Source organism: Arachis duranensis, chromosome 7, assembly GCF_000817695.3.
Source record: "Arachis duranensis cultivar V14167 chromosome 7, aradu.V14167.gnm2.J7QH, whole genome shotgun sequence".
NCBI lineage: Eukaryota > Viridiplantae > Streptophyta > Magnoliopsida > Fabales > Fabaceae > Arachis > Arachis duranensis.
The window spans coordinates 63,096,416-63,112,210 of NC_029778.3; the positions used below are offsets into that span (position 1 = coordinate 63,096,416).

The 15,795-nt window shown below is 33.1% G+C and overlaps 2 long non-coding RNA genes across 2 annotated transcripts; both read left to right on the plus strand.

Moving 5' to 3' along the window:
• The first annotated feature begins 6,920 nt into the window (after positions 1–6,920).
• On the plus strand, positions 6,921–9,266 carry LOC107459375 (uncharacterized). Its single transcript, XR_002366032.2, has 5 exons — positions 6,921–7,380; positions 7,541–7,595; positions 7,683–7,928; positions 8,458–8,745; positions 9,001–9,266. It is a non-coding gene; the product is annotated as an uncharacterized LOC107459375 (long non-coding RNA).
• A 397-nt stretch (positions 9,267–9,663) lies between these two features.
• Positions 9,664–11,656, plus strand: LOC127740595 (uncharacterized). Its single transcript, XR_008001180.1, has 4 exons — positions 9,664–9,937; positions 10,325–10,454; positions 10,693–10,800; positions 11,599–11,656. It is a non-coding gene; the product is annotated as an uncharacterized LOC127740595 (long non-coding RNA).
• Positions 11,657–15,795: the final 4,139 nt, after the last annotated feature.

Genomic DNA, 15,795 nt, shown 5'->3' on the forward strand with positions numbered 1-15,795 from the left:
TTCCTAAAGAAAAGAATAAATGTTACATCTGAGTACACTTTCTCGAAAGTGCAACCTCAGGAGATGGTGGAAGGTGAGGATCCACTTCTTTGTTCCTTCTGGTATTGTAAAATCGCCCCCAGTGAGATGGTGGGAGGTTAGGATCCCCTCTTTTATTTCTCCTGGGCATATGAGAACGTACCTCTTGGGTAGACGTAAGGGTTGTGGTTTCGCCCCACTTGCTCCGGAAAATGATGAGTTATGTATAAGTGATGTATGGACATAATGAATGATTACGAAATATATATGAATGAATATGAAATGATTATTTGAGATACGCATTTTCCTAGGTAAAGTACTGTGGCTTGCCACCACGTGTTCCAGATTGAGACTTGATACTCTGTTGACCCTACGTCATAAGAGGTGACCGGACACTTATAAATTTCTGGGAAGGTTACCCCTATTGAGCAACTTTATATATATATGAATTATGAATGAGAAGAGAAAAACCTATGCATAGACTCATGGGGATGCGCAACGGGGGACAGTCCAAGGTTTAGCTTGATAACCGACAGATAAGACTTATCAGCCATAGGACAGGCATGCATCATTTGCATATTGTTTGAATTGCTTGTTTGTGCATTAATTGGAATTGCCTAAGGGATTATAATATGCTATTTGTTATATTTGCTATCTGTATTACTTGTATTCTACTTGTGTTTGCCATTGTCTGCTTGTTTGTCTTTGTAAATTAACCAGAGATGGAGGAACAGAGGAAAGACAGAGAGATTTTAGGATTCTAGTTAAGTTTTAGTTAGATTTAAGGAATTAGTTAAGTTTAGAAAGCCTTAGAGAATCATCCTGACTCATGGTTTCTGTTTTAGTTCTTTAAGTCTTATAATCTGAGTGTCGGCGTTCTAGGATTGTCTCTGGCATTTCTAGGACCTTATATCTTTTATATGTGGCACCTTTACCATGCTGAGAATCCCCGATTCTCATTCTATATAGGTATTTGTGGTTTACAGATGCAGGATAGGCAGCACCTCGCTGAGGCATTGGTACACGAAATTGTGATCACACTTTTCACAACTCCGCATAACTAACCAGTAAGTGCACTGGGTCGTCCAAGTAATACCTTACGTGAGTAAGGGTCGATCCCACGGAGATTGATGGCTTGAAGCAAGCTATGGTCATCTTGTAAATCTCAGTCAGGCGGATTCAAATGGTCATGGAATTTTGATAATTAAAAGATAAATAAAACATAAAATAAAATAGAGATACTTATGTAATTCATTGATGAAAATTTCAGATAAGCGTTTAGAGATGCTTTGTTGCTTCTGAACCTCTGCTTCCCTATTGCTTCCATCTAATCATGCGCACTCCCTTCCATGGCAAGCTGTAAGTTGGTGGATCACCGTTGTCAATGGCTATCATCCGTCTTCTCAGTGAAAATGGTCCGGCTACGGTTCTCACCGTAGGGCTAATCAGCTGTCGGTTCTCACTTGTGTCAGAATAAGATTCATTGATCCTTTTGCGCACTGTCACTGTGCCCAACAGTCGCGAGTTTGAAGCTCATCACAGTCATCTCCTCCCAGATCCTACTCAGAATACCACAGACAAGGTTTAGACTTTCCGGATCTCAGGAATGCTGCCAATTGTTTCTAGCCTATACCACAAAGGTTCTAATCTCACTGATTTGAATACTCTGTTGTCAGGAGATGCTAGTCAAATGCATGGATCAGAGACCCAAGAGAATATACTCCAGCTGGCGTCCAATGACTACGTTGAACATCATGTAGACCGCTTGTGGTTGTCAGGCACGCGGATCTTGGCTAAGCGAGTACTGAAAATAGTGGGTGATTGTCACGGATCACCCCTTCAGTCTGACTTAACTGAATTAAGTATGAGATTATATCTTGGAGAAGAAGTAGGCATGAATTGAAAGAAAATAATAGTACTTGCATTAATTAATGAGGAACAGCAGAGCTCCTCACCTTAATCTATGAGGTGTAGAAATTCCACCGTTGAAAATACATAAGAACAAAAGGTCTAGGCATGGCCGAATAGCCAGCCTCCCAAATGGCATAAGAATTCAAAAATAGGGGAAGAAGACCCTAATACAATAGTAAAAAGTGCTATTTATACTAAACTAGTAAACTAGGTTTATAGAAAATGAGTAGATAGTGCAGAAATCTACTTTCGGGCCCACTTGGTGTGTGCTTGGGCTGAACTTTGAAGCTTTCACGTGCATAGGCCATTCTTAGAGTTAAACGCCAGCTTGGGTGCCAGTTTGGGCGTTTAACTCCAGCTTTGGTGCCAGTTCTGGCGTTTTATGCCAGAAAAAGGGGTCTTTGGTGGGTGTTTGGATGCCAGTTTGGGTCATCAAATATCGGGAAAAGTATGGACTATTATACATTGCTGGAAAGCCTAAGATGTCTACTTTACAATGCAATTAAGAGCACACCAATTGGGCTTCTATAGCTCCATAAAATCCACTTCGAGTGCAGGAAGGTTAGAATCCAACAACATCTGCAGTCCTTTCTCAGCCTCTGAATCAGAATTTTGCTCAGGTCCCTCAATTTCAGCCAGAAAATAATGAAATCACAATAAAGCACACAAACTCATAGTAAAATCCAGAAATATGATTTTTGCATAAAAACTAATAAAAATATACGAAAAAGTAACTAAAACATACTAAAAAACTACCTAAAAACAATGCCAAAAAGCGTATAAATTATCCGCTCATCAGGCATGCTGGAAGCTTTTGATAGCGGAGATCCTTGTCTTTGGGGTTGTATTTTAGATATATGTATATATGTATATATGTAGATACTTTTATCTCCACTTCTTATGTATTTGATGTATTAACTTCCTCTTAGAGGCTATTTTAGAGAAATAGGTTCTGTACTCTGTATTTTGGAATTATTTTGGGTTCTCTTATATATATGTATATATACTTATGTGCTTAGGCCGGTTTATCTTCACGAGCTGAGTCTTGAGCTTTAATATTTGTACCTTATAACTCTCTTTCGGTTATACCCATGTTAGCTTCTTTTATCTTTTCAGTTTATCGTTTATGTGTCGTGAGTGTTGCGCTTTTCGTTTTATCGTTTTCGATTTTAAACTTTTCTTCAAACGATCCTAGAATAAATCTTCTCAACTATATTATATATATAAGTTTTTATTTTTAGAAGTCACAGCACCTCGCCACCTCTATTTTATATCCTAGGTGTAAAGTTCTATGTGGTAGGGTGTTCCATTATGGTATCAGAAACATAAGACAAGCATGCATCATTTGCATATTGTTTGAATTGCTTGTTTGTGCATTAATTGGGATTGCCTAAGTGATTATAATATGCTATTTGTTATATTTGCTATCTGTATTACTTGTATTCTACCTGTGTTTGCCATTGTTTGCTTGTTTGTCTTTGTAAATTCACCAGAGATTGAAGAACGGAGGAAAGGCAGAGAGATTTTAGGATTCTAGTTAAGTTTTCGTTAGATTTAAGGAATTGGTTAAGTTTAGAAAGCCTTAGAGAACCACCCTGACTCATGGTTTCCATTTTAGTTCTTTTAAGTTTTATAATCTGAGTGTTGGCATTCCAGGATTGTCTGTGACATTCCCAAGACCTTATATCTTATGTACGTGGCACCTTCACCATGCTAAGAACTCCCGGTTCTCATTCCATACGATATTTGTGGTTTTCAGATGCAGGACAGGCGGCACCTCGCTGAGGCATGCTGGAAGCTTCTGATAGCTGAGATCCTTGTCTTTGGGGTTTTATTTTGGATATATGTATATATGTAGATACTTTTATCTCAACTTCTTATGTATTTGATGTATTAACTTCCTCTTAGAGACTTTTTTGGAAAAATAGGTTCTGTACTCTTTTATCTTCGCGAGCCGAGTCTTGAGCTTAGATATTTGTACCTTGAAACTCTTTTTCGGTTATATCCATGTTAGCTTCTTTTATCTTTTCCGTTTATCGTTTATGTGTCTTGAGTGTTGCGCTTTTCATTTTACCGTTTTCGATTTTAAACTTTTCTTCAAAGGCTCCTAGAATAAATCTTCTTCAGCTATATTATATATATAAGGTTTATTTTTAGAAGTCGTAGCGCCTCGCCACCTCTGTTTTACATCGTAGATGTAAAGCTCTGTGTGGTAGGGTGTTACACGAAACATAGACCAGACTTCAGATTTATACAATAGGACAAGGTTAATAATTAACAAACTTGGCAACAACGTAATTGGAGCGACGATAGTGACTGGTAGAAATATTGATGACAAAATGTATATGATAGAAAATTATTTACTTTCCTAATTTGTTTGTTGGTCATACATATATTAATTATAATCACAAATTATATTGTTTCAAGTTAAATGACTTATATAACCATAATTTTATTTATTGTTTTAAATGCTAAATTGAATAAGTCATAATTACTTTTGATTTGAAATTAAATGAGAATAAAACTAGATATTATCTTTATAGGCTTTAGATATTATTTTTATTTGGACTTTAGGATTTAATGAGTGTCATGCTCAAATATAAATAGTGATCAGAGTTTCGATCTCCAATATAAAATAATCACCTCAATTCAACCGTCCTATTAGGAAAAAAAAAGATTTTGGTTGAAGAAAACTGAGACAACTCTTCTATTAATTTTTAACTTTTATGAGTAAAAATATATTTTTGCATTATAATATATATTTTTTGGTAATTCAATATGGATGATTTAGATTATAAAATAATTTATTCTAATAAATAATATCAGAGCCTTTTATAATTTAGACATAAAAAATATTCAATTATATTATTGTTTTGAATCGATATATATGCGTACGTCGTTTACATTTAGAATTATTGTGTAGTAACATTATATATTTTGAACATTGTTCTGTAGTTCTGTTTATTACTACGGCACATATATGTTATTTTACCCTGTGTGCATATCAAATGTTTAAGTTTAATATATGTTATATTATATTATGTGCGTGCATCATATATAAATTAGTATGTTTAACTTTTGATACGGATGTCATTGTGGGTTCTCTATATATGTGGAAGTATTTCTGGTGAGACAACTTCTTTTACTAGAAGATCAGTACGCCAGTGTGTAGAGCCATTAAAATTTATTGTTAAAAATATAGATAGTAGAGATTGAGAGAATATAATTTGAGATAAATTTTAAAAGAGAAGGCTGCAAGGAGATGCAGAGACTTATTAAAAGAGTATCCTTTTTTATAACGTTAAAAATTACCATTTTGTAAAGTTAGAGAATCTAATTCTACTGTTGTAGTCTGACCCACAGGTCCATAAGTATATATAAAATGACTAAATTAAGATTTAATGATAAAAAAGTTGATATTTGAGGATTAAAATCTTTTATTTTTGGGCTAAACATAATAATAATAATAATAATAATAATAATAATAATAATAATAATAATAATAATAATAATTGAGTGTTTTGAAAGAATACGTATAAAATATTCAAAATTTGCATAATATAATAAGAAAACAAAATTGGCTTGTATTAGAAAACATTAATTTTAAGACTATAATTCGTTCATTTATTTTTTTAGTAATACTTCGATTAATTTTTAATAAATTTTTTTTGGACAAAGTAGTTTTAACAAAAAAATAAATAATTTGATTTTTATTCTTTTAAAATATTGGATATATTAGGAATTTTTATTTAAATTTTTTTAATTCGTGTTAAAAACAACAAATTTACTACTATGTATATTATTTAATTTTAAATTAATCATTTATTTTATTTTTTATAACCTTTAAAATGTAAATATCAATAAAAAATATATACCTCTATTTGAATTTAAATAAAATATAAAAATAAAAATATAATAAAAAACTAAATTTTGTATTTTAATTCAAATTCAATAAAAATTATATTTTTTATAAATTTATCAATTTAAAACAAATTTGTAATGATTTCTTAAGTTTTGTTATAAATCATCATTTAATTATTTATCATCGTCCATGAAACAATTACCGAAATTTTTTATTTTAAATAGATACATCTAACATATAGTCCTACATATGACATATGAATTCAAAGTTAGGATTTTAGAGTTTGAACTAACATATAAATATTATAATAATATCTAAACATTTGTTATAGTATATTTATTTTACAAATTAAATAGTAATTTAATAATGTTATGCTTTAATTATCTTCAAAATCATAATTGCATAAATTTTGTTAGTATTTTTTGTAACACTATAATTATTAAAATGTCACGCTTCCGGCTGCGCCATTGTGATAGCTCGGATATTAGGACAATTTTTAAAATATTTAATACTAAAATAGGAGCCTGGTTAAAACTTTAAACCGTATTTTTTAAAGACCATTTTTTAAAAACATAAATCCATACTTACAATGAAAATTACAATACTTGTCCCGAAGTGGATCAAGAAGGAAAGGGGGAAGAAGGGATAGAAGAGTAGAGAGATGCCAGAATAATAAGTGCATATGCAAGAACAATAAAATAAATATGAAGTTAGATGCGGCGGTAGTCCGCTCGCATATGCATATTAGTGTCACTACAACATTTTTGAGCTATTGCAACATGTGCAATAAATAACACTTAAAAAGTGTTGTCTAAAGTGGTTAAAAACATCACTTAAAATTTATTACAAAAAAATAAGACTAATACAACACTTTGTTAATAAGTGTTATTTTTTATCAAAACATATAAAAAATGTTGTTTTAATAAATTAAACAAACAATATTTATAATATTTATATATCACGCTTTATAAGAGTTGTTTTTAAATATATAATAAACTTCTAGTGAAAAGCGTTGCTTAAATTTTTTTCATCTAAATTTTAATTTCCTCTAAATATTTTAATTCCCCCGAAACTAAAAATAGGAAAGAAAACACAAGCAATAATTGATTCATCACTCCTCACTCCTATTAGTTTATTACTTAGAAACAGAACTCAAATCCTGCTATCTTAGAATCAAAATCCTAACCCCAGCTCAATTTCTCCAATTTGACTACATTGACTCGTGTTCTGCATTCCTTTCTCTCGCTATTGTCCTGGAAGGTTCTTTCAAGAGGATGCACCAGCTCCATGGAGGCTTGCTTGGGTGGTGCGTGTGAGTTTCATGGTTGATTGCAGAGGCGCGTTGGTCTCCGATCTCTCCCAGACGAACGCTTGGATGGCGTTTAGAATCAAAATCATGAATAAACCTAAATCCTTAATCCCATCCCTAACACAATTTCTCCAGTTTCACAACACTGATGCGCGCATTCTGCGTTTCTCTCTGCTCTACCGAGTTCTGCTATACTCCGCCATGTTCTTCTGCTCTGCCGTGTTCTTCTCCTCGCGTCGAGTTCTGCTTTACTCCACCATGTTCTTCTGCTCGCGTCGAGGTTAGCTCTGCTCCACTATGTTCTTTTGCTCGCACCTTGTTCTTCGTTCTCTCGCGCTGAATTCTGCTCCACTCCTTCGTATTCTAAATTGGGAGAAGTAGCTACTTATGCAAAAATAGTGAGAAATGTGACCTTGTTTTTATTTTCCTTAATGTTTCAGGAATTTCATGTAACTCAATTAGATTACAGAAAGGCTATCTGCGGATAAATGTGAGGTATGTTCCTTTTGTCTTTAAATATGTCATTTAATTTGAAGTTTAAGTAATTGGAAGAATAAACTCTCAGTTGCTGCTATTTTATAGGCAGAGTTGTTAAGCAAGAAATATGAGGAGAAGTACAAACATTGTAGCAGAAATAACATCCAAATTGATTGTTGAAGGCAGTTATGAATATTCTGTTGGATATTCATGGCATTGTGATGGTTGTTCGTTACAGGAGAAAAGTGCATTTTGGATTCAGAACTTTGGCATGCATGTGCTGGTCCCCTTGTTTCTTTACCAGTTGTTCAAAACCGAGTTGTGTACTTTCCACAAGTTCACAGTGAACAGGTAAGATTGTGATGTTGGAAGTTATATGCCTAAGTTCTTTTAGTTTATGTCTAAATTCTAAACTATAAAATAATAATAAGAATTCTAAGTTTTTGATGCTAGTTTGTTTGATTACTTGGACTTGATGAGTTATATGCATGCATGAATTGTTTGATTTTATTTATAATTAATTTTAGGTGTTATCTTTATTAGCTTGTTCTGCACCTTGTTGCTATGCTGTAACTATTATAAGTTGTAACTATTTTATCTGTATTGGTTAGTTCCAATGCTATAGTCAAATAGTGTAGGTTTTGTAAGTGCTTGTTTGGATTTGTTTGCATGTCCCTAATGGATATTTGGTATATGAGTTACATAGAAAATGAAACTGGTTAGAATAATCATGCTTCTCACTATATTGTGGAACTAATAATTAATTCAGACATAAAAGGTTTTTGATATTTTTGAGCATATTTATCTGATGATCATCATTCATTTTTGTTTAATTTTCAACATAGTTCATCTCATCTTGTTGCTTTCTTCTTAATGGAAGGACTTTAAACCTCTATCTCTTTCTCTGTTCTTCACACTGTGTTGGTTACTTCTCTCTGTATTTTGGGTTCGTCGCTGTTGGCGTCTCCATCGTGTTCGTCGCTGCTCGCCTCACCTCGCCGTTGGTTTCGTCCCTGATCGCATCGCCATCTGTTCATCGCTGCTCACATTTGAAGCTTCTTATTTTTGGTCTTTTCGCTTCCAATTTTCTCGTCGCCTTCTGCTCTCGGTAGCTTCTTGGCTCCTGACTGGGTGCTGAGCTGCTCTGCACCGCCGTGGTGCATCATAGGTTGGCTCCTTGCTCTGTTCTATTTTCTTATGGCTAAAGTTGATGAGAAATTTTGGTTCTGCAATTTTTTCTTCTTTGATGAGAAATTACTGCTTAATTAATTTTGGTCCTATAAAATCACTACAATGTTTCATTGTTATGATATATTTATCTACCTGATTTAATCACTAAATGATGGCAATTTTAGGGCTTGGAATTTAATTATTGGTGGAATCTCAATTTGGAAAGTTAACAGTGGATTCATTGTTATTGCAGGTGTTGGAGTTGGCTGGGAATTCTTTCAGTTCAATTGAGTTAGCGCTAAGTTTTTCGCCATGTTTCCAATTACGTTCACAAAAGGTGATTTTTCTTTGCCTAAGTGTTCTGATTTCTTTACTTTCAGCTGAATTATGATTAACACATGACCATGACTCAAAATCTATTTGGCTACCCACCAAGTGTTTGCCAAAAGTCCTCCACGAACAGAGGAAAACAAAGGTGCTTTATTATTAACTTCCATCTATTTGACTCAAATTATCTCCTTTTTTGACTACAAACAGGATTCATGTTTCTTGAGTCACAAGGTGCCTTTGGAGTATATTAATTCACCAAGAATGGTGTTTGCAGCTACAATGGATACGTTACTACTACTATCATATATGCTTGAAAGTGAATGCATTAGTAGGGTCTCTAAATATAACTCTTTAAGAGGGAAAAGAAAATTAGAGTTTAGTATTCAAACGGAAACGGTTGATTATTGTATTATATGATTTCTTAAACTGACTTGGCTGGCATTGGTTTTTAGACTTTAATATTTAAGAAGTGCACTTTTATTACTTGTCAATTATCTCTAATTAAGGAGCGAAATTTCTTTGATTGGAAGACTCTAAAAGCATGTATGTTATTCTGGTACTATTCCCTAAACCTTTATTATTATTATTATTATTATTATTATTATTATTATTTGGAATGGAAAAAACATAGCACTATTCAGAGTTGGAATTAAAGAAAATGGTTGGAATTACTAACATAACTTTCCCCCCTGATCTTCTATTATTGTTACAGGCTTTTAATGCTTTTGGGGAGTCCTGTGGATCCGTGATTTTGGATGCAGAGATGAATATTATCTAGCTTTTATTTCTTGGTCCTTGTTGAAAACCACCTAGATTTGTGTTCATGTAAAGTGTTTTTAGACTTGGTGGCAAAAATTGTGGTAGGAATTGTTGTTACTTGTTTCCCATTTTTCACACTCTTAACCTTAGCCACCATACTATTTGTTGTTACTTGTTTCCCACTTTGCGATCCTTCCTGTCCTAAATTTGTATAATTCTAATTTTATTATATTATTATTGTAGTTGCAGGAGGCATAACTAGAAAGATGGAAAGGGCTCCCTGTTGTGACAAGGTGGAACTCAAGAAAGGCCGCCGGACAAAAGAGGAGGATCAAATTAAATCTTGACCAACTACATTCAAGCCAATGGAGAAGGTTCTTGGAGGGCTTTGCCTAACAATGCTGGTATATATGCATGCTTCCATCTCTATTATTCTTTTCATTTCTTTCATCATCAGCCTCTTATTCTTCTTCTTCTTCATCATGAAGGGTTACTAAGATGTGGCAAGAGTTTTAGATTGAAATGGATCAACTATTGGAGAGCTTATCTCAAAAGAGGAAACATCTCTATTGAAGAGGAAACCATCATCACTGAGTTGCATGCTTCTTTTGGCAACAGGTTAGTGCTATTTTTACTACTACTCTATATGTGTCTCAATGCCATTATGTATGTCCATTAGAAGAAAGAACAAAACTTGAAGCTATACACATGGATAAACACACCGCAATTTGGTTCTTGTAATCTCAACACCTTAAATTAGGCCTCCATTTCTGATTTTATCTTGTATAATGACCATCTTAAAACAAGATAAATATTATTTTTGGCCATTTTTAATACTCTTCTCCCTTACTTGTAGCGTGAGATGAATGAGAACAAAGAAGACCCGTCACAAATTGATGTGTTTGTTGCAACTCGAACTGGATGAAAAGGAAAAGAGCTTGATTCAGGAACACAAGCTGTTATTGTAAATCATAATGAGTTAAAGTAGAACTGCTCTGATAAGTATGCTTTTATCACAATCTTGAAGTAGAACTGCCTTAAATTTGTTGCTTGGTTGCCAAAAATTATTTGATTTATTTTGCTTTTGCTTTTTTCAAACATTTATATACACGGTAATGGGTTATGGGTCCGACAAACAGTATTTTCTAAACTCATCAGAATTAACCCACCCACCTTACTTTGCTTTACAATTTAGGCCTTTGAAGTCTCTTTCGGAAAGTGGATTTTTTTTCCTTATATGAAATTCTTACTTATTAAGTGTCTTTTTCTTTCCCACTTATGATAAAACAGAAAATGTAGAGCCAAAATGCTAGAAAAATGAATTCTCTATTTATTTAAATGCTAGAAAAAAGAATCCTTTGTTTGAAGGTAGAGCTAAAATGCTTGAGCTAAAATTCAAGGCGTTTAACTCTACTCTAAGATGAATTTAAATTTAATAAAATCATTAATGAGAAGACTTTTAGTATGTGTTCGTTAGATCTTAGTGAACATATATATGTAGCTAGATGTGGAATTTGTTGCTAAATTGATTAAATTTTAGACTTTGGCCTCATGACATTGACTAAGCTTTCATTTTTTGCATTGATTGTGTCTCTGCATATATCTCTTTTGTTTCAACGGAATCACCTTGGCCACATTAAGAGTTTTTTAGACCTATTTATTGCTTTTATATCTATAGTATTTAATATCATAAAGAAATTTTTATTCTAATTTTTCAGTTTTAATAATAAGTTGCTTATTTTTTGTTGTGTATTATTTGTAGATTTAGCATATGAGACAAGTCAAGCATGGATATAAAATATGCAAGTAGATTGACATCTGGATCCACACACTATCAAAATGTTCCAACAAAGTCAAGCATGTATATAAAATATGCAAGTAGATTGATATCTTTTTGATAAATATTAATTACTATTTTGTTATGACAATTATTGTTAGACAAGAATTTTATTATTTTGTTGAGAATTATTGATGAACATGTATTTGAAATACTAATTGAACTTTTTAATATCTATTTTAATTAGAATTTTATTATTAGTTATTTTGTCTCTTTTATAATTTTTTTCTATTGTGCACAAATTTATTTATTAATTAAAATAATTACATATGTATGAACAAAAAATTTTATTGTAAATTTTATTTTTTTTATTTTTATTACAAAAATAATTTTTATTTTTTATCAAAAAAGCAACCCTTTTATTAGTTGCATATTTTGAATATTAGACAACATTTGTATAGTTGCATATCCAAAAGAAAAAGTAACACTTGTATAGGTTGCATATCCAAAAGAAAAGGCAACACTTGTATAGGTTGCATATCTAAAAGAAAAAGCAATACTTTAAAGGGTTGCATATTCAAAACTAATAGGCAACACTTAAAACGATTGCAAATTTCAATTTATAAGCAACACGTAAAAGAGTTTCATTTTATTGTAAATAGGCAACACTTTTTAGTAGTGACTAAAATATGAGAGAAGAGACAACACTGCAAAAGTGTTGTCTCAAACACACCTTTGAAGTGTTGTTGTTTTTCAACCAAAGGTAACACTTACCAAGTGTTGCTTTCAAAAGCGTTGCTTTTGAAACAAAAAAGTGTTGCCTTGATCTAAGGCAACGGCTGCATATGCAACGCTGCCCAAAAACGTTGCCTTAGGTCCAAAAGTGTTGCCATAGATTAAAAGCAACTTTTTATCAGTCTTTAAGCAACACTTTTTAAATGTTGCCTCAACCTGAAAATGTTGTAGTGTGTGATGTTAGATGTGGCGGTAGTCCGCACACATATGCAAATGCAGAAATGTAAATATAAAAACACAGAAATGAAGAACTGAATTAAAGTTTTATTGAATGATTGAAAAGAAAGAAGAGGGAAGAAGAAGGGCTAGAGAGCTTACAAGGGATCTCTCAGAGCTTCTCTCACTAACTTCTCTCTATGTTTGTAAAAACTGAAGGGTACCTCACAATGAGAACGAGGCCTCCTTTTATAATTGAAATTTCTACTGTTTCTACAGTACAGGTTATGTTAACCAGTACTATTTCTATAGTACAAGTTGATATGATTATAAATTTTGTGATTACATAAATTTCAAGATTAAAGACTAATCCTCCCCTAGGTCAATTCCAAAGTAGTCATCTTCATTCTGTTTATAACCGCTTGAAGATTCTGCTGATGAGGTTGGATCTTCTTTGTGTTTTTTATCCTCTTCGATCATTTGCATGATTTGCTGAAAATGTTTTGTTAGAGTTTCTTTTGATTGAGCACTTGCAAGGGCTGCGACAATTTGGGCTTTCTGATTGAGAAACAAAACTGTTTCTGGATCCGAAATCTTTTGACTATCGGGATTGGATTTGAACCATTCTTTGACCTTTTCTGGGTAGACCATGGATGAATCAAATTGAGGCCACAATTTCACGTAACCATGCCTTTGCAGGATTGGAAAGGATTTTGGGTGGTCAGGTTTTGCAATTTTTATTGCCATGAGAATACCCATGCCAATGAAAAAGTTAAAAAGAATTTTAATATTACAGAAATACATGTTTCCTGACTTTTAAATTTTGATTGGAAAAGTTTATACCCTTCATCCATAGGTGAGGGTAGAATCTCTGGGATTGGCCCAAAGAAGTCCCACCATTGGTAGAACCAATTTGGAAAAATATAATTGATTTTTCTTTTAAAATATATTAACCATGAATGTCTGTGCTGAGTATTTTGGAACCAAAATATTTTAGTCCAGGCTTCTATGTAGTCCCAATAATTAAAACCTATTGGGTCATAATTTTGAGAAAATTTTTGAATTTTGTTTAGGTTGTTCCCAAATTGCTTTGGGGACAAAATTCTGAGGATTTGGATGGTTGAATGGGTTATAAGATCAAGATTGGTTTTGTCTTTGTAATGTTTAATAGCTACTGAGTCAGTATCTATTAGGATGAATTCGTAAAATTGGCGGGTTTTGTTGGGTGCCAATGGCCTGAAGTGGAATCTAGTGGGAAAAATCTTTGGGATGACTTTGTTTGGTGAGTTGTCCCAGAATTCAGGTTCCATATGGATAATGTTTGAGGTTTTGTTTGTGGGCTTGTAATTAGTTTGGGGCTTTTGTGTTTTGGTGGTAATTAAGGATGTTTGTGGTGTTTGGATAATAGCTTTTTCTTTTGGTCTTTGTATGACTATTTTTTGGTTGGCCATTTGGGATATCATTTGTGTTAATTCAATTTCTTCATTTGACTCACTGCAAATGTCAGCCCAAGTTTTTTTGTTGAGTTTTGTAAGGCCTTGGTCCTATAGAACCAGGAGGGTTTCGATTGGGAAGGCATAGTCTGCCTTAGTTTGTTTGGATTGGTTGATTGTTGGTTCAATTGTTTGTTGGGCTGGGCTTTTGGAGGATTTTTTGGTAGATTGTTGGGTAGATGACCCAGTTGGGGTGCTAGACCCTAATTTTTTGATTGGCCCTTGTAGGGCTAGGCGAACGCCTCTGCCTCTAACCGAGGCTAAAGTTGCCTTTTTAGGCATTATCGTAACCTTGCTTGTCTCCCTGCAAATATTCACGTGTGAGAAAGTCAGGGAGAGAGTTTGAGTTACCCTTGATGTGCTCAATATCAAAATAAAAAATACTTAAAATTGCTTGCTACCTGGCAAAAATTTGTTTTGATGCGAGGTTTTTAACATCATTTTGTAAAATATCTTTGGCTGATTTACAATCAAGTCGGACTAAAAATTTTTGATTGAGTAAGTCAGATTGAAATTTTGTAATGCATAAAACTATGGCTAAAATCTCTTTTTTGATTGTGGAATAGTTTTGTTGAGTGCTATTCTAATGTTTAGATGTAAATGCAATGATACATTCTTTATCATACAATTTTTGTCTTAGGATACCCACATATCCTAAATTTGATGCATCTGTTTCTACTATCTTGAATGCATGAGGAACAGGTAGGTAAAGACAAGAAAGATCGCGGACTTTGGTTTTAAGAAATCTGATAATATCATAATTCTTGTCTGTCCATAGTGGAGGATTTTTCTTAAGCCTATCATGGAGAGGCTTAATGAGGTTGTTAAGGTTTGGGATGAAATCCGATACATAATTGAGACATCCTAGGAGCCTCTGGAGTTGAGGTTTATCAAGGATATAATCTGAAAACTTTTCTACAAACAAAATCAATCTTTCAATTGGAGTTATAGTTCCTTGGAAAATCATATGACCAAGAAAACGGATTTTTGTTTGGAATAGAACAATTTTTGATTTAGAGATAGCAAGACCATTTTTTTTGGATGATGTACATAAAAGTTTTAACATGCTTAAAATATTCATCAAAAGTTTGGGAAAATATTAAGACATCAACAATATAAACGATTGCAAAGTTTGAATATGGGTTGAAGATGTCGTTCATAATTTTTTGAAATTCAGAAGGGGCATTTTTCATACCAAAAGGCACTACATTTCATTCATATTGACCGAATGGAACTGTAAATGCTGTTTTATATCGGTCTAATTCTGTGATTTGGATCTGCCAAAAACCAGATTTAATATCAAATTTTGAAAAGATGTTTGCAGACTTTAATCTATTAAGCAAATCCTTTTTGTTTGGGATAGGATAACGAATCCATTGCAAAGTTTGGTTCAAAGGTTTGTAATTGATAACGAGTCTAGGAGTTCCTCGTTCTATCTCAGCTTGTTTATTAACATAAAAAGCAGAGCAGGACCAAGGACTCTTACTAGGATGAATTAATCCTTTATCCAAAAGATCTTTAATTTCTTTTTGACAATGTTGCAAAAGCTGCTCATTCATTTGAATGGGGCGGGCTTTTGTAGGGATTTTTGATTCTTTGAAATATTTTTCATTGGGAAGATCAACAATGTGTTCTTTCCTGTTCCAGAAGGCGTGAGGCAAATCAGAACAGATAGACTCTTCAATTTGATTTGAAAGATTTTTTATTTTATCTTGAATCTTTGGTTTAGAAAGTTGTG